General features: G+C 49.5%; 1 protein-coding gene across 1 annotated transcript in view; it reads left to right on the top strand.

Annotated features, from left to right (window-relative positions):
- The first annotated feature begins 17,877 nt into the window (after positions 1-17,877).
- Positions 17,878-26,211, top strand: part of thap7 (THAP domain containing 7) — an 87,597-nt gene continuing 79,263 nt past the window's right edge. The window contains exon 1 of the mRNA XM_080485230.1: positions 17,878-17,948. The gene's annotated coding sequence lies outside the window, so the exon portion shown is untranslated. The remainder of the gene's footprint in view (positions 17,949-26,211) is intronic.

The following is a 26,211-nucleotide window of genomic DNA, read 5'->3' as shown; positions in this document are numbered from 1 at the left end:
TCACACACACACACGCGCACGCACACGTGCAAAACCACACACACACACACACACACACACACACACACACACACACACACACACATGAGCTCGCACACGCACGCACACGCACACACACACAAACACACACGTGCAAAACCACGCACGCACGCACACACACACACACACACACACACACACACACACACACACACACACACACACACACACACACACACACACACACACAACAATTTCAACAATAATTTATCTCTGAACTTCACCTCAGAGGTCTTAAAAGGACCTGGAGGGACTTTATGATTCCTGGGGGACTGAAACACTTCCTGTTTGGTTGATGAAACACTTCCTGTTCAGTTGATGAAACACTTCCTGTTTGGTTGATGAAACACTTCCTGTTTGGTTGATGAAACACTTCCTGTTCGGTTGATGAAGCACTTCCTGTTCGGTTGATGAAACACTTCCTGTTCGGTTGATGAAACACTTCCTGCTTCCGGAATGGGACTGGTGTAGGTACCAGATCGGTCAGCTGCAGAGTTCGTTCCTGCGCCTGTCAATGACTCACACACAATATGATCGACGGCAAATCCATATAAACAAACTACATGAAGGGCTGGATAGATGGATGGACGGATGGACGGACGGACGGACAGATAGATGAGAGCAGGTGAGCTCAGAGCAGGTGAGCTCAGAGCAGGTGAGCTCAGAGCAGGTGAGCTCAGAGCAGGTGAGCTCAGAGCAGGTGAGCTGCTTAACCCAACTACTGGACGAAAAGAACCGCACGGAAAGAACCGGATTCCTAAACCGAAAAGGTGACTGCCTTCCAGTTTCTCTCTGTTTTTGCTTTGTTTTAGCTGTTTTAGCTCCTATTAGCTCCTGTCTCGTCATGGCTTCCCCCTCCTCTCCTCCAAATGTCAGATGTTTAGCTACACCTCGACCTCAGTTACTGACACAGGGACCTGTGAAAAGTGTAGCTTTATTGTAGCACTTGAGGCGAGGCTGAGTCAGCTTGAGGAACGTCTCCTCTCTGTCGAGCTTAGGGCTAGCCCTGTAGCTAGTAAACAGCCGCCAGGTTTAGCTGGAGGGGAGCGTTCTAGCTTAGCAGCGCAGGTAGCTGCTAACTTTAACCCCCCCTCAGTGGCCCCCGAGCAGCCGGGGGAACAGGGCGGTTGGGTGACTGCCAGGGGTAAACGTAGCAGCAAGAAGTCTACCGGACCCCCCCGCTACACCCCGCAGGCCTCCGTCAGTGTCTCCAATGTGTTTGCCCCACTCAGCAGCACGCTGGTTGAGAAGGACACGCTGGTTATTGGCTCCTCTATAGTGAGACACGTTAACCTAGGACAACCAGCGGCCACAGTTAGCTGCCTGCCTGGGGCCAGAGCAGGCGACATAGAGTCCCAGCTAAAGCTAATGACCAAGAGTAAACAGAGATTTAAAGGGATTATAATCCACTGCGGTGGAAACGACGTTCGCCTGAAGAAGTCTGAGGTCCTCAAAGCTAACGGAGAGTCAGTGTGCACATACCGCGGACCATTTCAGACCAAGTAGTTTTCTCTGGCCCCCTCCCAAACCTCATCAGTGACGAGATGTTTAGCTCCACCTCATCTTTTAACCGCTGGCTGTCAGGGTGGTGTCCCAGTAACTCGGTAGGCTTCATTAATAACTGGAAGTCCTTCTGGGGCAAGCCTGGTCTCATCAGGAGGGACGGCATCCATCCCACGTTGGATGGAGCGTACCTCTTATCTAGAAACAGAGTTAAAAGCTTAGCTCCTCCATCCTGACGTAGCAGAGTGGGGACCAGGCAACAGAGTGGCAGTCCTACACGCCTCTCTGAGTTTCCCTCTGGGCAGTCACCAACCATAGCTAACTTAGTTAAACATCCCATAGAGACTGTGTCTATCCCTCGGACCACCACAAGTATAAAACTATCTAAACCTAGGAAAACTACTTCTAATGACTACAAAAACTTCATCCGTATCAAGTGTGAAACTAGACAAAATCAAGACAAACAAATGAGATGTGGTTTCCTAAACATGAGATCTTTATCATCCAAAGCTCTTCTAGTCAATGATCTGATAACCGAACACAACATTGATCTCTTTGGATGAACAGAAACCTGCTACGTAAAGATGAGTATGTTAGTCTAAATGAAGCCTCCCCTCCAAGTCATACTAACACTCAAATAGCTGGTGGAGGTGGTGGAGGAGGGTGGAGGCAGCCATCTAGAACTCTCACTTACTAATTAATATTAACCCAAAACCCAACTTTAGTTCTTTTGAGAGTCTGAGCATGACCATGCCACACCCGTCAAATAAAATAGTAAATTCTGTAGAATCTGTAATCATTTATCGTCCTCCTGGACCTTCTTCAACTTTTCTAACTGAATTCTCTGAATTGTTGTCAGATGTAGCCCTGACTAAAGATAAGGTTATCATGGTAGGAGACTTCAATGTTCATGTTGACCTAGAAAATGATAGTTTCAGTGCAGCTTTAGATCTACACTTGACTCTCTAGGTTTCTCTCAGGTAGTAGACGGGCCTACCCAGAAACATCTCCACACCCTAGACCTTATTCTAACTTATGGTTTGAATATAGAGCATCTGACCATCTCTCCTCACTATGATTTCCTGTCAGATCACTTCTTAATAACCTTTGACTTTGTTCTAAATAGTTCTAACCCTCCGGTTAAAGCCGTGTTAACCAGGTCTCTCTCTGATAACATAGTAACTAAATTCAAGGAAAGAATTCCCTCTGCTATAGAATCAGTAGTGGATCTTCCTGACCCGTATACTGTTGCTAGCTCAGACATTGAATACCTAACAAACAGTCTGACAGATATGCTAAAAACAACGCTAGACGACATAGCTCCTCAAAAAATGAAACTGAAAAAACAGGAAAAGTCCTCCCCATGGTTTAACTCATCAACCCGCCAGCTTAAACAACGCTCCCGTAGATTAGAAAGAACTTGGCGTTCAACAAAAACAGAGCTAGATTATATAGCCTGGAAGGATAGCTTCAAAACTTATAAGAAAGCTCTGAGTAGAAGTAGAACTAATTACTACTCATCCTTAATAGAGGAAAACAAAAACAAGCCTCGCTTTCTTTTCAGTACTGTAGCCAAACTGACCAAGAACCAAAATAGTGTTGAGCCCACCATTCCTATCAATATATGTAGTGAGGACTTCATGAAGTTCTTTCAAAATAAAATGACAAGGCTTAGGGATAACATCCATCAAACCCTACCGTCCGTTAGCCCCATAACAGAGGAACTGGTTAAACCTAACAGTCATCTGGAATGCTTTCAGCAAATACAACTAGTCCAACTAAACTCCCTTATTTCTTCTGCTAAACCAACTACTAGCCTGTTGGACCCAATTCCTACTAGAATTCTGAAAGAGGCACTGCCACTAATCAATAATTCTATACTGGCAATTATTAACCAGTCTCTAACAATAGGCTATGTGCCCCAATCCTTTAAACTAGCAGTTATTAAACCTCTCATTAAGAAGCCAAACTTAGACACAAGCCTTCTCTCAAACTACAGGCCGATCTCCAACCTTCCTTTCCTGTCAAAGGTTCTGGAGCAAGTAGTGGCTAAACAACTCCAGGATTATCTGCAGGAGAATAATCTGTTAGAGGACCTTCAGTCCGGCTTCAGAATGAACCACAGTACAGAGACTGCTCTGCTAAAAGTTACTAATGACCTTCTAACGGCCTCAGATAGAGGTCTTCTATCTGCTTTACTTCTTCTGGACCTTAGTACTGCATTTGATACTGTCCATCATAATATACTCTTAAGGAGATTAGAAGATACCGTCGGCATTAAAAACTTAGCCTTAAACTGGTTTAAATCATATTTATCTGACCGCTTTCAATTTGTTCATGTAAATAACAAATCTTCAATACATGAAGGGGTCCTGTGTGGAGTACCACAAGGCTCCGTCCTCGGACCCATATTGTTTAATCTCTATATGTTACCACTCGGAAATATAATTAGGAAACACAACATTAACTTTCATTGTTATGCAGATGATACTCAGCTATATTTATCAGTTAAAGCCAATCAGGCCGACCAACTTGTTAAACTAGAGTCCTGCCTCAGGGACGTTAAGTCCTGGATGTCTATCAACTTCTTAATGCTCAACACATCCAAGACTGAGGTTCTAATCCTAGGTCCTAAAAAGCTCAGGGATTACTTTTCAGATAGTCTGATTACCTTAGATAATATTACCTTAACCTCTAACAGTGATATTAGGAACCTGGGTGTTATTTCTGATCAGGATCTGTCCTTTATGTCCCATGTTAAACATGTCTCCAGGACAGCCTTCTTCCATCTAAGGAATATTGCAAAAATGAGAAACTTCTTGTCCTTCAAAGATGCAGAACAAATGCTTCCTGCCTTTGTGACTTGAAGATGAGATGATTGTAACTCCCTAATGTCAGGATGTCCAAACTCCTCTGTTAGGATCTTCCAGCTAGAGCAGAACGCTGCTGCAGGTTTACTAACCAGAACTGGAAGAAGAGAGCACATCTCCCCAGTCTTAGCATCCTTACACTGGCTTCACATCAAATCTAGAATAGAATTCAACATCCTTCTGATCACATCTAAAACTCTTCATCACCAGGCTCCGTCCGATATGGAGAAACTTCTAGAAGGGTCTCACCCTCCACGAGCCCTTGGCTCTGAGGATGCAGGACTGTTGGTAATCCCTAAAGTCCTTCAAAGTAAAAGAGGAGGCAGGAGTTTCAGCCATATGGCTCCTTTACTCTGGAATCAACTAGCAGCCTCGGTCCGAAGGGCCCACACCATTAGTTTATTTAAGAGGAGACTAAAAAGCTTCCTCTTTGATAGAGCTTCTCATTAGGAATAAAATAGGAGCACTAAGTTGAGCTGCTCTAGGCCTGGACTGCTGAGGGGATTTCCTCTCTCCCGTTAAAGGGAGGAACTCTACATTTGGAGCTTCTGTTTCTTGTCTTTCTTTCTTTCTCTCTGTGTAACAACATTACTGGAGCCACCAGATCCTGACAGGAGGGGAGCAGGATCCAGGGGATCAGACCCAAGACTCCCAGAGTGGAGTTACCACGGTCCTACTACCCGACCCCCCCACAGCACCGGGACCCCCCCACAGCACCGGGACCCCACCACAGCACCGGAACCCCCCCACAGCACCGGGACCCCCCTACAGCACCGAGACCCCCCCACAGCACCGGGACCCCCCCACAACGGCACGGCCCTTAAACTCCAGACTGAGATTGGCTCATCATCAGACCAACGCTCATCATAGACTTTTCTTAGTATTTGTACTTCTCTGGCCTGTCTGCCTCTCTCTCTCTCTCTTCTATTCCTCTCTCTCTCCCTCTTCTATTCCTCTCTCTCTCCCTCTTCTATTCCTCTCTCTCCCTCTTCTATTCCTCTCTCTCCCTCTTCTATTCCTCTCTCTCCCTCTTCTATTCCTCTCTCTCTCTCCCTCTTCTTTTCCTCTCTCTCCCTGTCCTATCCCATGTACTTCTCCCCCCAACCGGTCAAGGCGGATGGCCGTCCTTCCAGAGTCTAGGCTCCGCCCCACGGTTTCTTCCTGAAGAGGGAGTTCTTGAACTTCTCTCCATGCGAGGGAGTTTTTCCTGGCCACTGTTGCTTGTTACACCTGCTTGCTTTGGAAGGGTTTAGTTGGGTCCTGTTGTTCTCTATCATTGTAAGAGGCTTTGAGATGTTTGTTGATGTGATTTAGCGCTTTACAAATAAAATTGAATTGAATTGAATAGATAGATAGATAGATAGATAGATAGATAGATAGATAGATAGATAGATAGATAGATAGATAGATAGATAGATAGATAGATAGATAGATAGATAGATAGATGAATGTCTCTGTCACCTTCAGCCTCTACACCCTCCTGAAGCTCCACCAGACACCTTCAGTCTCTACACCCTCCTGAAGCTCCACCAGACACCTTCAGTCTCTACACCCTCCTGAAGCTCCACCAGACACCTTCAGCCTCTACACCCTCCTGAAGCTCCACCAGACACCTTCAGCCTCTACACCCTCCTGAAGCTCCACCAGGCACCTTCAGTCTCTACACCCTCTTGAAGTTAAACCAGACACCTTCAGTCTCTACACCCTCCTGAAGTTAAACCAGACACCTTCAGTCTCTACACCCTCCTGAAGTTAAATCAGACACCTTCAGTCTCTACACCCTCCTGAAGTTAAACCAGACACCTTCAGTCTCTACACCCTCCTGAAGCTCCACCTGACACCTTCAGCCTCTACACCCTCCTGAAGTTAAACCAGACACCTTCAGTCTCTACACCCTCCTGAAGCTCCACCAGACACTTTCAGTCTCTACACCCTCCTGAAGTTAAACCAGACACCTTCAGTCTCTACGCCCTCCTGAAGTTAAACCAGACACCTTCAGCCTCTACACCCTCCTGAAGCTCCACCAGACACCTTCAGTCTCTACACCCTCCTGTAGCTCCACCAGGCACCTTCAGTCTCTACACCCTCTTGAAGTTCAACCAGACACCTTCAGTCTCTACACCCTCCTGAAGCTCCACCAGACACCTTCAGTCTCTACACCCTCCTGAAGTTAAACCAGACACCTTCAGTCTCTACGCCCTCCTGAAGTTAAACCAGACACCTTCAGCCTCTACACCCTCCTGAAGCTCCACCAGACACCTTCAGTCTCTACACCCTCCTGAAGCTACACCAGACAGCTTCAGTCTCTACACCCTCCTGAAGCTCCACCAGACACCTTCAGTCTCTACACCCTCCTGAAGCTCCACCAGACACCTTCAGTCTCTACACCCTCCTGAAGTTAAACCAGACACCTTCAGTCTCTACACCCTCCTGAAGTTAAACCAGACACCTTCAGTCTCTACACCCTCCTGAAGCTCCACCAGACACCTTCAGTCTCTACACCCTCCTGAAGTTAAACCAGACACCTTCAGTCTCTACACCCTCCTGAAGCTCCACCTGACACCTTCAGTCTCTACACCCTCCTGAAGTTTAACCAGACACCTTCAGTCTCTACACCCTCCTGAAGCTCCACCTGACACCTTCAGTCTCTACACCCTCCTGAAGCTCCACCAGACACATTCAGTCTCTAAACCCTCCTGAAGCTCCACGAGACACCTTCAGCCTCTACACCCTCCTGAAGTTAAACCAGACACCTTCAGTCTCTACACCCTCCTGAAGTTAAACCAGACACCTTCAGTCTCTACACCCTCCTGAAGCTCCACCTGACACCTTCAGTCTCTACACCCTCCTGAAGTTTAACCAGACACCTTCAGTCTCTACACCCTCCTTAAGCTCCACCTGACACCTTCAGTCTCTACACCCTCCTAAAGTTAAACCAGACACCTTCAGTCTCTACACCCTCCTAAAGTTAAACCAGACACCTTCAGTCTCTACACCCTCCTAAAGTTAAACCAGACACCTTCAGTCTCTACACCCTCCTGAAGTTAAACCAGACACCTTCAGTCTCTACACCCTCCTGAAGCTCCACCAGGAACCTCCAGTCTCTACACCCTCCTGAAGTTAAACCAGACACCTTCAGCCTCTACACCCTCCTGAAGCTCCACCAGGCACCTCCAGTCTCTACACCCTCCTGAAGTTAAACCAGACACCTTCAGCCTCTACACCCTCCTGAAGTTAAACCAGACACCTTCAGTCTCTACACCCTCCTGAAGTTAAACCAGACACCTTCAGGCTCTACACCCTCCTGAAGTTAAACCAGACACCTTCAGTCTCTACACCTTCCTGAAGTTAAACCAGACACCTTCAGCACCTACACCCTCCTGAAGTTAAACCAGACACCTTCAGTCTCTACACCCTCCTGAAGTTAAACCAGACACCTTCAGTCTCTACACCTTCCTGAAGTTAAACCAGACACCTTCAGTCTCTACACCCTCCTGAAGTTAAACCAGACACCTTCAGCCTCTACACCCTCCTGAAGTTAAACCTGACACCTTCAGTCTCTACACCCTCCTGAAGTTAAACCAGACACCTTCAGTCTCTACACCCTCCTGAAATTAAACCAGACACCTTCAGTCTCTACACCCTCCTGAAGTTAAACCAGAAACCTTCAGTCTCTACACCCTCCTGAAGTTAAACCAGACACCTTCAGCCTCTACACCCTCCTGAAGCTCCACAAGACACCTTCAGCCTCTATACCCTCCTGAAGTTAAACCAGAAACCTTCAGTCTCTACACCCTCCTGAAGTTAAACTAGACACCTTCAGCCTCTACACCCTCCTGTAGCTCCACCAGACACCTTCAGCCTCTACACCCTCCTGTAGCTCCACCAGACACCTTCAGTCTCTTCACCCTCCTGAAGTTAAACCAGAAACCTTCAGTTTCTACACCATCCTGAAGTTAAACCAGACACATTCAGTCTCTACACTCTCCTGAAGCTCCACCAGACACATTCAGTCTCTACACCCTCCTGAAGTTAAACCAGACACCTTCAGTTTCTACACTCTCCTGAAGCTCCACCAGACACATTCAGTCTCTACACCCTCCTGAAGTTAAACCAGACACCTTCAGTTTCTACACTCTCCTGAAGCTCCACCAGACACCTTCAGTCTCTACACCCTCCTGAAGTTAAACCAGACACATTCAGTCTCTACACCCTCCTGAAGCTACACCAGACAGCTTCAGTCTCTACACCCTCCTAAAGCTCCACCAGACACCTTCAGTCTCTACACCCTCCTGAAGTTAAACCAGACACATTCAGTCTTTACACCCTCCAGAAGTTAAACCAGACACCTTCAGTCTCTACACCTTCCTGAAGTTAAACCAGACACCTTCAGTCTCTACACCCTCCTGTAGCTCCACCAGACACCTTCAGTCTCTACACCCTCCTGAAGTTAAACCAGACACCTTCAGTCTCTACACCCTCCTGAAGTTAAATCAAACACCTTCAGTCTCTACACCCTCCTGAAGTTAAACCTGACACCTTCAGTCTCTACACCCTCCTGAAGTTAAACCAGACACCTTCAGTCTCTACACCCTCCTGAAGTTAAACCAGACACATTCAGTCTCTACACCCTCCTGAAGCTCCACCAGACACCTTCAGCCTCTACACTCTCCTGAAGCTCCACCAGACACCTTCAGTCTCTACACCCTCCTGTAGCTCCACGAGACACCTTCAGTCTCTACACCCTCCTGAAGTAAAACCTGACACCTTCAGTCTCTACACCCTCCTGAAGTTAAACCAGACACCTTCAGTCTCAACACCCTCCTAAAGTTAAACCAGACACCTTCAGTCTCTACACCCTCCTGAAGTTAAACCAGACACATTCAGTCTTTACACCCTCCTGAAGTTAAACCAGACACCTTCAGTCTCTACACCTTCCTGAAGTTAAACCAGACACCTTCAGTCTCTACACCCTCCTGAAGCTCCACCTGACACCTTCAGTCTCTACACCCTCCTGAAGTTTAACCAGACACCTTCAGTCTCTACACCCTCCTTAAGCTCCACCTGACACCTTCAGTCTCTACACCCTCCTGAAGTTTAACCAGACACCTTCAGTCTCTACACCCTCCTAAAGTTAAACCAGACACCTTCAGTCTCTACACCCTCCTGAAGTTAAACCAGACACCTTCAGTCTCTACACCCTCCTGAAGCTCCACCAGGAACCTCCAGTCTCTACACCCTCCTGAAGCTCCACCAGACACCTTCAGCCTCTACACCCTCCTGAAGCTCCAACACACACCTTCAGCCTCTACACCCTCATGAAGTTAAACCAGAAACCTTCAGTCTCTACACCCTCCTGAAGTTAAACCAGACACCTTCAGCCTCTACACCCTCCTGAAGTTAAACCAGACACCTTCAGTCTCTACACCCTCCTGAAGCTCCACCTGACACCTTCAGTCTCTACACCCTCCTGAAGTTAAACCAGACACCTTCAGTCTCTACACCCTCCTGAAGCTCCACCTGACACCTTCAGTCTCTACACCCTCCTGAAGTTAAACCAAACACCTTCAGTCTCTACACCCTCCTAAAGTTAAACCAGACACCTTCAGTCTCTACACCCTCCTAAGGTTAAACCAGACACCTTCAGTCTCTACACCCTCCTTAAGCTCCACCTGACACCTTCAGTCTCTACACCCTCCTAAAGTTAAACCAGACACCTTCAGTCTCTACACCCTCCTGAAGCTCCACCTGAAACCTTCAGTCTCTACACCCTCCTGAAGTTAAACCAGACACCTTCAGTCTCTACACCCTCCTAAAGTTAAACCAGACACCTTCAGTCTCTACACCCTCCTGAAGTTAAACCAGACACCTTCAGTCTCTACACCCTCCTGAAGTTAAACCTGACACCTTCAGTCTCTACACCCTCCTGTAGCTCCACCAGGCACCTCCAGTCTCTACACCCTCCTGAAGTTAAACCAGACACCTTCAGCCTCTACACCCTCCTGAAGTTAAACCAGACACCTTCAGTCTCTACACCCTCTTGAAGTTAAACCAGACACCTTTAGTCTCTACACCCTCCTGAAGCTCCACCAGACACCTTCAGTCTCTACACCCTCCTGAAGTTAAACCTGACACCTTCAGCCTCTACACCCTCCTGAAGTTAAACCAGACACCTTCAGTCTCTACACCCTCCTAAAGTTAAACCAGACACCTTCAGCCTCTACACCCTCCTGAAGCTCCACCAGACACCTTCAGTCTCTACACCCTCCTGAACTTAAACCAGACACCTTCAGTCTCTACACCCTCCTGAAGCTCCACCAGACACCTTCAGTCTCTACACCCTCCTTAAGTTAAACCAGACACCTTCAGTCTCTACACCCTCCTGAAGCTCCACCAGACACCTTCAGCCTCTACACCCTCCTGAAGTTAAACCAGACACCTTCAGTGGCTACACCCTCCTATAGCTCCACCAAACACCTTCAGCCTCTACACCCTCCTGTAGCTCCACCAGGCACCTTCAGTCTCTACACCCTCCTGAAGTTAAACCAGACACCTTCAGTCTCTACACCCTCCTGAAGTTAAACCAGACACCTTCAGTCTCTACACCCTCCTGAAGTTAAACCAGACACCTTCAGTCTCTACACCCTCCTGAAGTTAAACCAGACACCTTCAGTCTCTACACCCTCCTGAAGCTCCAACAGACACCTTCAGTTTCTACACCCTCCTGAAGTTAAACCAGACACCTTCAGTCTCTACACCCTCCTGAAGTTAAATCAGACACCTTCAGTCTCTACACCCTCCTAAGTTAAACCAGACACCTTCAGTCTCTACACCCTCCTGAAGTTAAACCAGACACCTTCAGTCTCTACACCCTCCTGAAGTTAAACCAGACACCTTCAGTCTCTACATCCTCCTGAAGCTCCACCAGACACCTTCAGTCTCTACACCCTCCTGAAGTTAAACCAGACACCTTCAGTCTCTACACCCTCCTGTAGCTGCACCAGACACCTTCAGTCTCTACACCCTCCTGAAGTTAAACCAGACACCTTCAGCCTCTACACCCTCCTGAAGCTCCACCAGACACCTTCAGTGGCTACACCCTCCTATAGCTCCACCAAACACCTTCAGTCTCTACACCCTCCTGAAGCTCCACCAGACACCTTCAGTCTCTACACCCTCCTGAAGTTCAACCAGACACCTTCAGTCTCTACACCCTCCTGAAGTTCAACCAGACACCTTCAGTCTCTACACCCTCCTGAAGCTCCACCAGACACCTTCAGTCTCTACACCCTCCTGAAGCTCCACCAGACACCTTCAGTCTCTACACCCTCCTATAGCTCCACCAGACACTTTCAGTCTCTACACCCTACTGAAGCTCCACCAAACACCTTCAGTCCCTACACCCTCCTGAAGTTAAACCAGACACCTTCAGTCTCTACACCCTCCTGAAGTTAAACCAGACACCTTCAGTCTCTACACCCTCCTATCGCTCCACCAGACACCTTCAGTCTCTACACCCTCCTGAAGTTCAACCAGACACCGTCAGTCTCTACACCCTCCTGAAGTTAAACCAGACACCTTCAGTCTCTACACCCTCCTGAAGTTAAACCAGACACCTTCAGTCTCTACACCCTCCTGAAGTTAAACCAGACACCTTCAGTCTCTACACCCTCCTGAAGCTCCACCAGACACCTTCAGCCTCTACACCCTCCTGAAGCTCCAACAGACACCTTCAGCCTCTACACCCTCATGAAGTTAAACCAGAAACCTTCAGTCTCTACACCCTCCTGAAGTTAAACCAGACACCTTCAGCCTCTACACCCTCCTGAAGTTAAACCAGACACCTTCAGTCTCTACACCCTCCTGAAGCTCCACCTGACACCTTCAGTCTCTACACCCTCCTGAAGTTAAACCAGACACCTTCAGTCTCTACACCCTCCTGAAGCTCCACCTGACACCTTCAGTCTCTACACCCTCCTGAAGTTAAACCAAACACCTTCAGTCTCTACACCCTCCTAAAGTTAAACCAGACACCTTCAGTCTCTACACCCTCCTAAAGTTAAACCAGACACCTTCAGTCTCTACACCCTCCTTAAGCTCCACCTGACACCTTCAGTCTCTACACCCTCCTAAAGTTAAACCAGACACCTTCAGTCTCTACACCCTCCTGAAGCTCCACCAGGCACCTCCAGTCTCTACACCCTCCTGAAGTTAAACCAGACACCTTCAGCCTCTACACCCTCCTGAAGTTAAACCAGACACCTTCAGTCTCTACACCCTCTTGAAGTTAAACCAGACACCTTTAGTCTCTACACCCTCCTGAAGCTCCACCAGACACCTTCAGTCTCTACACCCTCCTGAAGTTAAACCTGACACCTTCAGCCTCTACACCCTCCTGAAGTTAAACCAGACACCTTCAGTCTCTACACCCTCCTAAAGTTAAACCAGACACCTTCAGCCTCTACACCCTCCTGAAGCTCCACCAGACACCTTCAGTCTCTATACCCTCCTGAAGTTAAACCAGACACCTTCAGTCTCTACACCCTCCTGAAGCTCCACCAGACACCTTCAGTCTCTACACCCTCCTGAAGTTAAACCAGACACCTTCAGTCTCTACACCCTCCTGAAGCTCCACCAGACACCTTCAGTCTCTACACCCTCCTTAAGTTAAACCAGACACCTTCAGTCTCTACACCCTCCTGAAGCTCCACCAGACACCTTCAGCCTCTACACCCTCCTGAAGTTAAACCAGACACCTTCAGTGGCTACACCCTCCTATAGCTCCACCAAACACCTTCAGCCTCTACACCCTCCTGTAGCTCCACCAGGCACCTTCAGTCTCTACACCCTCCTGAAGTTAAACCAGACACCTTCAGTCTCTACACCCTCCTGAAGTTAAACCAGACACCTTCAGTCTCTACACCCTCCTGAAGCTCCAACAGACACCTTCAGTTTCTACACCCTCCTGAAGTTAAACCAGACACCTTCAGTCTCTACACCCTCCTAAGTTAAACCAGACACCTTCAGTCTCTACACCCTCCTGAAGTTAAACCAGACACCTTCAGTCTCTACACCCTCCTAAAGCTCCAACAGACACATTCAGTCTCTACACCATCCTGAAGCTCCATCAGACACCTTCAGTCTCTACACCCTCCTGAAGTTAAACCAGACACCTTCAGTCTCTACACCCTCCTGAAGTTAAACCAGACACCTTCAGTCTCTACACCCTCCTGAAGCTCCACCAGACACCTTCAGTCTCTACACCCTCCTGAAGTTAAATCAGACACCTTCAGTCTCTACACCCTCCTGAAGCTCCACCTGACACCTTCAGTCTCTACACCCTCCTAAAGTTAAACCAGACACCTTCAGTCACTACACCCTCCTAAAGTTAAACCAGACACCTTCAGTCTCTACACCCTCCTGAAGTTAAACCAGACACCTTCAGTCTCTAGACCCTCCTAAAGTTAAACCAGGCACCTCCAGTCTCTACACCCTCCTGAAGTTAAACCAGACACCTTCAGTCTCTACACCCTCCTGAAGTTAAACCAGACACCTTCAGCCTCTACACCCTCCTGAAGTTAAACTACACACCTTCAGTCTCTACACCCTCCTGAAGCTCCACCAGGCACCTCCAGTCTCTACACCCTCCTGAAGTTAAACCAGACACCTTCAGTCTCTACACCCTCCTGAAGTTAAACCAGACACCTTCAGCCTCTACACCCTCCTGAAGTTAAACTACACACCTTCAGTCTCTACACCCTCCTGAAGTTAAACCAGACACCTTCAGTCTCTACACCCTCCTGAATCTCCACCAGACACCTTCAGTCTCTACACCCTCCTGAATCTCCACCAGACACCTTCAGTGGCTACACCCTCCTATAGCTCCACCAAACACCTTCAGTCTCTACACCCTCCTGAAGCTCCACCAGACACCTTCAGCCTCTACACCCTCCTGAAGCTCCAACAGACACCTTCAGCCTCTACACCCTCATGAAGTTAAACCAGAAACCTTCAGTCTCTACACCCTCCTGAAGTTAAACCAGACACCTTCAGCCTCTACACCCTCCTGAAGTTAAACCAGACACCTTCAGTCTCTACACCCTCCTGAAGTTAAACCAGACACCTTCAGTCTCTACACCCTCCTGAAGTTAAACCAGACACCTTCAGTCTCTACACCCTCCTGTAGCTCCACCAGACACCTTCAGTCTCTACACCCTCCTGAAGTTAAACCAGACACCTTCAGCCTCTACACCCTCCTGAAGCTCCACCAGACACCTTCAGCCTCTACACCCTCCTGAAGCTCCACCAAACACCTTCAGTCTCTACACCCTCCTGAAGCTCCACCAGACACCTTCAGTCTCTACACCCTCCTGAAGTTCAACCAGACACCTTCAGTCTCTACACCCTCCTGAAGCTCCACCAGACACCTTCAGTCTCTACACCCTCCTGAAGCTCCACCAGACAAATTCAGTCTCTACACCCTCCTATAGCTCCACCAGACACTTTCAATCTCTACACCCTACTGAAGCTCCACCAAACACCTTCAGTCCCTACACCCTCCTGAAGTTAAACCAGACACCTTCAGTCTCTACACCCTCCTGAAGTTAAACCAGACACCTTCAGTCTCTACACCCTCCTATAGCTCCACCAGACACCTTCAGTCTCTACACCCTCCTGAAGTTCAACCAGACACCGTCAGTCTCTACACCCTCCTGAAGTTAAACCAGACACCTTCAGTCTCTACACCCTCCTGAAGTTAAACCAGACACCTTCAGTCTCTACACCCTCCTGAAGCTCCACCAGACACCTTCAGCCTCTACACCCTCCTGAAGCTCCAACAGACACCTTCAGCCTCTACACCCTCATGAAGTTAAACCAGAAACCTTCAGTCTCTACACCCTCCTGAAGTTAAACCAGACACCTTCAGCCTCTACACCCTCCTGAAGTTAAACCAGACACCTTCAGTCTCTACACCCTCCTGAAGTTAAACCAGACACCTTCAGTCTCTACACCCTCCTGAAGTTAAACCAGACACCTTCAGTCTCTACACCCTCCTGAAGTTAAACCAGACACCTTCAGTCTCTACACCCTCCTGTAGCTCCACCAGACACCTTCAGTCTCTACACCCTCCTGAAGTTAAACCAGACACCTTCAGCCTCTACACCCTCCTGAAGCTCCACCAGACACCTTCAGTGGCTACACCCTCCTATAGCTCCACCAAACACCTTCAGTCTCTACACCCTCCTGAAGCTCCACCAGACACCTTCAGTCTCTACACCCTCCTGAAGTTCAACCAGACACCTTCAGTCTCTACACCCTCCTGAAGTTCAACCAGACACCTTCAGTCTCTACACCCTCCTGAAGCTCCACCAGACACCTTCAGTCTCTACACCCTCCTGAAGCTCCACCAGACACCTTCAGTCTCTACACCCTCCTATAGCTCCACCAGACACTTTCAGTCTCTACACCCTACTGAAGCTCCACCAAACACCTTCAGTCCCTACACCCTCCTGAAGTTAAACCAGACACCTTCAGTCTCTACACCCTCCTGAAGTTAAACCAGACACCTTCAGTCTCTACACCCTCCTATAGCTCCACCAGACACCTTCAGTCTCTACACCCTCCTGAAGTTCAACCAGACACCTTCAGTCTCTACACCCTCCTGAAGTTAAACCAGACACCTTCAGTCTCTACACCCTCCTGAAGCTCCACCAGACACCTTCAGCCTCTACACCCTCCTGAAGTTAAACCATTTCTAGTCATACATTATTGCCTCAAATATCAACGTTTTCATTTCTTTTCAGAAGGTTTGTAGTGATTCCATCTGAGCCTGGAGATCAGTCAGAGGCTGTTTTCATCATGATTCTTCAATTTAAATCCTCCTCACATAAAGGTTTCATCATTTAAAGTAATAAATGATTTAAAGTAATTCAGCAATTTGTTTAGAATAAGAAGAATCATACAGTATCTAAAGAAATTCAGGATCTCCTTCACTATACTTTTTGGTTCTAAGTATTCTTCCCTCTTCATTATGAGAGTGAATCTTTTCTTTCTAGGCTGTTTTTATAAACTGAATGTGGAATATGATGGTTGCCCGGCGAGCTCAGTTGGTAGAGCGTGAGACTCTAGGTAGAGGGTTCGTGTCCCACGCCAGGCGCCACCTTCCCGTGTGCTCACCAGCTGCAGAAAGGTTCTTAATTGGTGCAATGTGATCTGGGTGACGGTGCTCAGACTGACACACAGTGCTTCCCAGAACTGGACATGAGCCATGAAGCCATGAAGCAACTTTAGCCACTGACGTCATTCTGCCTTTTAAATATGGCGGCGACCACATACAAGTATGGCGGGGACCGTAAACAAGCACGTCGGCAACCACAAACAAGTATGACGACGCCCATACGCCATTATTTGATACCGCACTGGCGGGGTTTCAATTTTGAGAATAGTATGGCGCTGACCGTGTGCCATTATGGCGGCGACTGCTAACAAGTATGTCAGCGCCCGCCAGCCACCATACTGGCGGGGTTTCAATTCTGGAGAAGCAAGGTCGCACTGCGGATCATGTACTCCTGCCTCCCACCGACGGTGGCGCTGTGATTGTGCTTTGGAACAAAATCCTCATCTTTTTTTTTTATTTGTCCCGTACAGTGTTAACAACCCCAACATGTAGTGAAATGACTAGATTGTTGTTTTCATAGTGAATGACCCCTCGGTAGGAGCCGTACAGAGCAGCACTCAGGGGGGAGCTGGGGGGGGCCAGGGTCCTGCTCAGATGCCTCCAGTGCATGTTTTTGGGAATGTGGGAGGAAACTGGAGTACCAGAAGGAAACCCACCCACACAGGGAAAACTTGCAAACTCCACACAGGAAGGCCGCGGCTGGATTCGAACCCACGTGATGTGAGGCGAGAGCACTAACCACTGCTCCACCGTGTTGGCAGCCTTGTTCATTCACCAATGACCTTTTCATTTGATTATAAACAAAAAAAAGAAACTTTTAATAAATTCGACAAAGAATAATATTCCCAGAATTGTGACATTTAATTCAGAAACTGAAAGAAAACCTTTAAATTCTGACTAAATATTTCCACAACAGCAGCTTTATTGTGACGATACGAAGCGGGCAGAAGTCATAAATCCACATTGTCACATATATATAACTATTTCTATTTCAATGGTTGCAGCTAATATAAATAAACAGTTGCAGATATTTTAGGCTCATTGCACAATCTGGTGAGAGTAATATTCTATATTTTTTATTATATCTGCTGGGCTTAAGTATCATGTCCATCTTGAACTTTAAGTCTGCTGTGGACAACAAACCAAACCACGTGAACAGAAACGGGTTTTAATTGATTCATCATTCCGTTTTCTTCCCCTATCAAGCAGACGAGACCCATCCAAGATGGCGGCCACGCTTCTCACGCCATGTTTTATGTTCCAACTCAGTGTAAATAAAGTTTCTTTCAAACTGAAAGAAGACCGAAGACGAAGAGGCAGTCGGCCATCTTCGTGAGGTCAACTCCTACAATACTAAGGTATACTCCCTCTGCTTATTGCTCCTTTGGAATTGAAACCACCGCACTAGCGTGGTTAAACGTGAAGCCGTGACTTCAGGCGGTGGTTAGGGTTAACACTGCTGGTAGCATGTAGCATTCAAAGCTCGCGGAGTTGCCTTCACAGCTGCTACATGCTAACACAACAAGTCAGCCCGAGCTGCGTTTATAAATCAACGTCCGGTTAAAGTTAAGCTTCTTTACACCTTTAAACTTGAGTTCTGAAGGACCGGAAACACGAGCACTTTAACTCCGACCTGTCAGGGATGAAGCGACATTAACTTGAGCTCATAAAGCACGATTCCCAGTTTGAATAACTTTATTGACAATAGAACACAGTGAGATGAACGACCGACAGCAGCTCACCGCGCCTTCCGTTGGCTAATCGAGAAACTCCACTGACTGCGCCCTCTGCCGGCTGATAAGGAAAATCCACTTTCACGTTTCTACATGTAAATGATTAATAAGTCAGTATTTTATAAAAGTCATCTACTCACGTGTTGGTGTGAAAAGAATGTAAAGTATGACAGTTTTTATTTATTAAATATTTCCACATTATTATTGTAAACATCAACAAGCCAACAAAAGGCTGAAGCGACGCAATAACAAGACCATACCCTCAAGCTTCACTGCAATTCTCCATTTGCTGTTGGATTGGTGGAGGTTAGGATATCGCGGTGGCCGGCCCGGCCGGCGGCCTGGGGGGCGAGAGTCATCATCCCCCCCCCCGAGTGTGTGAGCGTCTGAGCGTCTGCGTCTATGTCTATATCTGTGTCTGTGGGGGGTGGGTGTCTGTGGGGGGGTGGGTTTATCAATCAAGATCGGGGGGAGAATCATGGGGCGGGTGGGATATGAGGCTCCTGGGGGTGTAGAGTTGACTGTCCTCCGACCGGGGCCGGCACGGGCCTTCGCTTTCCTGGGTCTGGGGGCGGGGCTGGTCCGGGGCGCGGCAGCTGGGGCCGTCTCTGCCTTGCTGGGTTGGGGGGGGCTCCCGGGGGTGCGGCGGGGCTCGCCGCCGGGGTTGGGGGGGCTCTCGGCCCGCTCGGCCCGGGGGCCCTGCTCCGGCCTTTTCTCGGCTTGGCGGCTTGGGTCGGGGCCTGGGGCCCTTTATCCTTCTCTTGTGGGCCCCTCTTGCCTGGGGGGGATTCCTCTCTGCATTCTCCGTCTGGTGCTTTTTGGGCGGGGGCGTGGCTCTCTGGGGTGGTTCGCTGGGGTCTCCCCGGGCCTGGGGGGCTGCCGTCTGCCGGGGTGGCGGTGTCCGGGCCCGATGGCCTCGGACCCCGGGGTGTCGCCACGGTTCCCCCCACAACAGTTCCGGTCACACCCAGTGGACAAGCCACACACACACACACACACACACACACACACACACACACACACACACACACACACACACACACACACACACACAAACACAAACACACACACTTCCACCCCTCACGGGAGGAGCTTCTGAAGTTGCTTGTTCTCTATCATCATTTGCTCAAACTTTACAAATCATGTTCCTGCTTCATGTTACTGTCTAGATAGAGCTGCTCAGGCTGGTTAATCTAAGAAATCATGTTACTGTCTAGATAGAGCTGCTCAGGCTGGTTAATCTAAGAAATCATGTTACTGTCTAGATAGAGCTGCTCTGGCTGGTTTAATCTAGAAAATCATTTTACTGTCTAGATAGAGCTGCTCAGGCTGGTTAATCTAAGAAATCATCTTACTGTCTAGATAGAGCTGCTCAGGCTGGTTAATCTAAGAAATCATCTTACTGTCTAGATAGAGCTGCTCAGGCTGATTTAATCCAAAAACAGTTGGAAAGTATTTGGATCAGTGTGATAACTGCAAATAATATATGTAGCACAACAAGGATATTGTATGTTATCCCCCTACCCCCTCCCCCTCCCCCCTCAAACTTTCTTCTCTCTCTTCTCTTCTCTCTCTCTTTGAGCGTTCCCCCCCGGTCGTGTACAGCAGCCATGCCATCTTCTGACGGAGAAGGCAACAGGAGGAGACTCCAGGTCTCTCCCTGTTCAAGACCAAAATCTGTTCTGACTCCGAAGGTTCTAGATCACATCATATTGTTGGCCCAAGCTGCCGAACAGGACAAGGGCGGGGAAAAAAAAAGAAAAAAAAAAAAAAAAAAAAAGGACTTTGTGTGCTACTATTGCCAACAGCCGGGCCATAAGGCATCTGAATGCTCGGTGCGAAAGACAAAAATGACTGGGGCCTGTTATGCACCCAGACCTGAAACGGGGGATGAGACTAAGCAGGTACACTGCTACAAGAATGTGACTGTGAATGGGCAAGAGGTAACGGCACTATTGGACAGTGGTAGTTACAAGTCCTTAATTAGACAGGATCTAGTCCCTGTGGGCTGTCTGGACTATAGCCTGCAAGAGGAGGTGTCCTGTGGTCATGGGGATAAGCACCCATATCCTACCGCTGAACTGACAGTGAAGATAGATGACCAGCCCTATCTGATGAACTTTGGAGTTGTGGAACGGCTGCCTGTTCCAGCTCTCCTGGGAATGGACGTTCCTGTTCTGTTACACTTGCTGGGGGAGAATAAACAAACTGTTTTGGGGGAAACAACAAATGCTAACAGTGATGTTGATGTCTCTTGTCCAGTATTAACCCGGTCCATGACCCAAGTGGGTGCCCAACCACTCCCAGACCGTCCCAGTGGTCTGTGTGAGCAGGACACACCAGAGTCCACTGGTACTGACCCGGGAGTCCAGCCGTTCACAGACTTTGACCATAGTCTGTTTGATGGTGGAACGAAGGGCCCCAGTAAGTCCCGTCGCCAGCGCCGCTTCGAGAAGCAGCTCAAGCTAGTCGAGCCTGATTCTTCACAGGCAGATTTGTTGTGGAATGTACCTGAGAACGTTTCTTTACTGCAGAGGGAAGATGTTACCTTGAAACATCTGTTTGCTAAGGTTGTGGGGGAGGCAAAAGAAAACTGCGTGGGAAAGAAACTGTTGTCATGGATAATGAGGTGCTGTATGTTATTGACAATGACCACAAGCGTCTGGTAGTGCCTGCTAGCTGTAGAGCACTTATCATGCACCTAGCACACACCGTTCCCTGGTCTGGACATCGAGGTCGCCACAAAACATACATGCGCATCAGTTCCCGGTTTCATTGGCCATCCATGTACACAGACATCCAGCAGTATTGTGCTACATGCCCCACATGCCAAAAGACATGCCCTGCCCCTAAATCCGACCGAGCGTTCTTGCGATCTCTTCCTGTCATCTCCACTCCATTCCGCAGGATTACCATGGACATTGTGGGTCCGCTGGTGAGAAGCAGTGCAGGGCACCAGTACATCCTGGTAGTGTGTGATTATGCTACCCGGTTTCCTGAGGCTTTTCCCCTGCGCACAATCCCCGCCCCAGCTGCCCTGAGAGCATTGGTGCAACTCTTTTCTAGGGTCGGAATCCCTGATGAGATCCTGACTGACCAAGGTACCAACTTTACCTCCAGGCTCATGCAGCTGTTTCACAAACAGTTGGGAATTTCGGCGATCCGGACTACACCATACCTCCCACAGACCGATGGTCTGGTTGAAAGGTTCAACCAGACCTTGAAACGCAGGTTACAGAAATTCGTTGATGACACAGGCAAGGACTGGGACCGTTGGTTGCCATTTGTGCTTTTTGCCTACAGAGAGGTACCACAGGCATCAACAGGGTTCTCCCCATTTGAACTCCTGCATGGCTGGGAGGTTCAAGGGCCATTGGATCCGCTGCGGAAGCGTCGGGAGGTTCCATCCACCGGGCAGACTGACAGAGGGGTGGTACAGTTTGTACTCGAGATGAAGGAGCGACTGGCGAGGTACCGGGATGAGGCGGAGGTCAACCTACGGGAGGCCCAGAAAAACCAGAAAACCTGGTACGACCAACAGGCCCGATGCCGTGAGTTCCAGCCCGGCCAGAAGGTGGTGCTTCTTCTTCCCTCATCCACCAACAAACTCCTCACGAAGTGGCAAGGTCCGTATGTGATTGTGCGTAAAATGGGTCCAGTCACATATGAGGTATCACACCCAGAAAAGAAAAAACCAAAGCAGACGTACCAGGTGAACCTTCTGAAGGAGTGGAAGGACCGCCCTGTCCAGACACCAAAGGTGGTTTTGCTGGCCCAGGAGGTGGACAGTGATGAAGAGCTGGAGACAGGACCACAGACCCTCAGAGATGGGACATCTAGGCCTGTCCTGGCCCACCTTTCCGCAGGAAAAGAAGCTCAGCTCCTTCAGGTCTTCAGAGATGTTCCGGCCTTGTTCGCGGCCCAGCCTGGTAAGACCACTTTGGTTGAGCATGGAATCCGTCTAAAGACCAGCCAGCCCATCCGGCAGAGACCCTACCGGGTTCCACAGCAACTGGTCGAGAGACTGAAACAGGAAGTGGATGAGATGCTTCAACTTTCAACTTCAGCTCGCCCGCACTCCGCCCGCACTCCGCCCGCGCTCCGCCCGCACTCCGGCCGCGCTCCGCCCGCACTCCGCCCGCGCCCCGCCCGCACTCCGCCCCGCTGTTACGCAGCAGCGGAGACCCTCGGTCAGTGAACACGCAGTGACACCCGAACGCATACACACACATACACACCCTGCGTAGCAGATTGCACACCACGATACACACCACGATACACACCACGATACACACCACGACACACACCACGATACACACCACGATACACACACCACGATACACACCACGATACATGCCACGATACACACCACGATACACCCCACGATACACACCACGATACACACCACGATACACACCACGATACACACCACGATACACACCACGATACATGCCACGATACACACCACGATACACCCCACGATACACACCACGATACACACCACGATACACACCACGATACACACCACGATACACACCACGATACACGCCACGACACACACCACGATACACGCCACGATACACACCACGATACACACACCACGATACACACCACGATACACGCCACGATACACACCACGATACACACACCACGATACACACCACGATACACACCACGACACACACCACGACACACACCACGATACATGCCACGATACACACCACGATACATGCCACGATACACACCACGATACACGCCACGATACACACCACGACACACACCACGATACATGCCACGATACACACCACGATACATGCCACGACACACACCACGATACATGCCACGATACACACCACGATACACGCCACGACACACACCACGACACACACCACGACACACACCACTATACACGCCACGATACACACCACGATACACACACCACGATACAAGCCACGATACACACCACGATACATGCCACGATGCACACCACGATACACACCACGATACATGCCACGATACACACCACGATACACGCCACGATACACACCACGATACACACCACGATACACACACCACGATACACGCCACGATACACGCCACGATACACACACCACGATACACACCACGGTACATGCCACGATACACACCACGATACACACACCACGATACACGCCACGATACACGCCACGATACACGCCACGATACACGCCACGATACACGCCACGATACACGCCAAGATACACGCCACGATACACACACCACGATACACACCACGATACACACACCACGATACACACCACGATACACACACCACGATACACACCACGATACACACACCACGATACACACCACGATACATGCCACGATACACACCACGATACACACCACGATACACACCACGATACACACACCACGATACACGCCACGATACACACACCACGATACACACCACGATACATGCCACGATACACACCACGATACACACACCACGATACACACCACGATACATGCCACGATACACACCACGATACACCCCACGATACACACCACGATACACACCACGATACACACCACGATACACACCACGATACACACCACGATACACACCACGATACACACCACGACACACACCACGATACACGCCACGATACACACCACGATACACACACCACGATACACACCACGATACACGCCACGATACACACCACGATACACACACCACGATACACACCACGATACACACCACGACACACACCACGACACACACCACGATACATGCCACGATACACACCACGATACATGCCACGATACACACCACGATACACGCCACGATACACACCACGACACACACCACGATACATGCCACGATACACACCACGATACATGCCACGACACACACCACGATACATGCCACGATACACACCACGATACACGCCACGACACACACCACGACACACACCACGATACACGCCACGATACACACCACGATACACACACCACGATACACACCACGATACAAGCCACGATACACACCACGATACATGCCACGATGCACACCACGATACACACCACGATACATGCCACGATACACACCACGATACACGCCACGATACACACCACGATACACACCACGATACACACACCACGATACACGCCACGATACACGCCACGATACACACACCACGATACACACCACGATACATGCCACGATACACACCACGATACACACACCCCGATACACACCACGATACACGCCACGATACACGCCACGATACACGCCACGATACACGCCACGATACACGCCAAGATACACGCCACGATACACACACCACGATACACACCACGATACACACACCACGATACACACCACGATACACACACCACGATACACACCACGATACACACACCACGATACACACCACGATACATGCCACGATACACACCACGATACACACCACGATACACACCACGATACACACCACGATACACACACCACGATACACGCCACGATACACACACCACGATACACACCACGATACACGCCACGATACACACCACGATACACACACCACGATACACACCACGATACACGCCACGATACACGCCACGATACACGCCACGATACATGCCACGATACACACCACGATACACGCCACGATACACACCACGATACACGCCACGATGCACACACCACGATACACACACCACGATACACACCACGATACACACACCACGATACACACCACGATACACACACCACGATACACACCACGATACACACCACGATACACACACCACGATACACACCACGATACACGCCACGATACACACCACGATACACACCACGATACACACCACGATACACGCCACGACACACGCCACGACACACGCCACGACACACGCCACGATACACGCCACGATACACACCACGATACACGCCACGATACACACCACGATACACACCACGATACACACACCACGATACACACCACGATACACGCCACGATACACACCACGATACACACACCACGATACACGCCACGATACACGCCACGATACACACCACGATACACACCACGATACACACCACGATGCACGCCACGATACACGCCACGATACACACACCACGATACACACCACGATACACGCCACGATACACGCCACGATACACACACCACGATACACACCACGATACACGCCACGATACACACACCACGATACACACACCACGATACACGCCACGATACACACCACGATACACACCACGATACATGCCACGATACACACCACGATACACGCCACGATACACACACCACGATACACACCACGATACACACCACGATACACGCCACGATACACACACCACGATACACGCCACGATACACGCCACGATACACACCACGATACACACCACGATACACACGCCACGATACACGCCACGATACACGCCACGATACACACCACGATACACACCACGATACACGCCACGATACACACCACGATACACACACCACGATACACGCCACGATACACACCACGATACACACCACGACACCCACCACGACACACACCACGATACACACACCACGATACACGCCACGATACACACCACGACACACACCACGATACACACACCACGATACACGCCACGATACACGCCGCGATACACGCCACGATACACACCACGATACACGCCACGATACACGCCACGATACACGCCACGATACACACCACGATACACGCCACGATACACGCCACGATACATGCCACGATACACACCACGATACACGCCACGATACACGCCACGATACACACCACGATACACACACCACGATACACACCACGATACACACACCACGATACACACCACGATACACACACCACGATA

This window comes from Lipophrys pholis (assembly GCF_963383615.2).
Source record: "Lipophrys pholis genome assembly, chromosome: 17".
In the NCBI taxonomy this organism is placed as follows: Eukaryota; Metazoa; Chordata; class Actinopteri; order Blenniiformes; family Blenniidae; genus Lipophrys; species Lipophrys pholis.
Note: the sequence above shows the minus strand (reverse complement) of the source record. Positions and strands in the feature narration are given on the sequence as shown.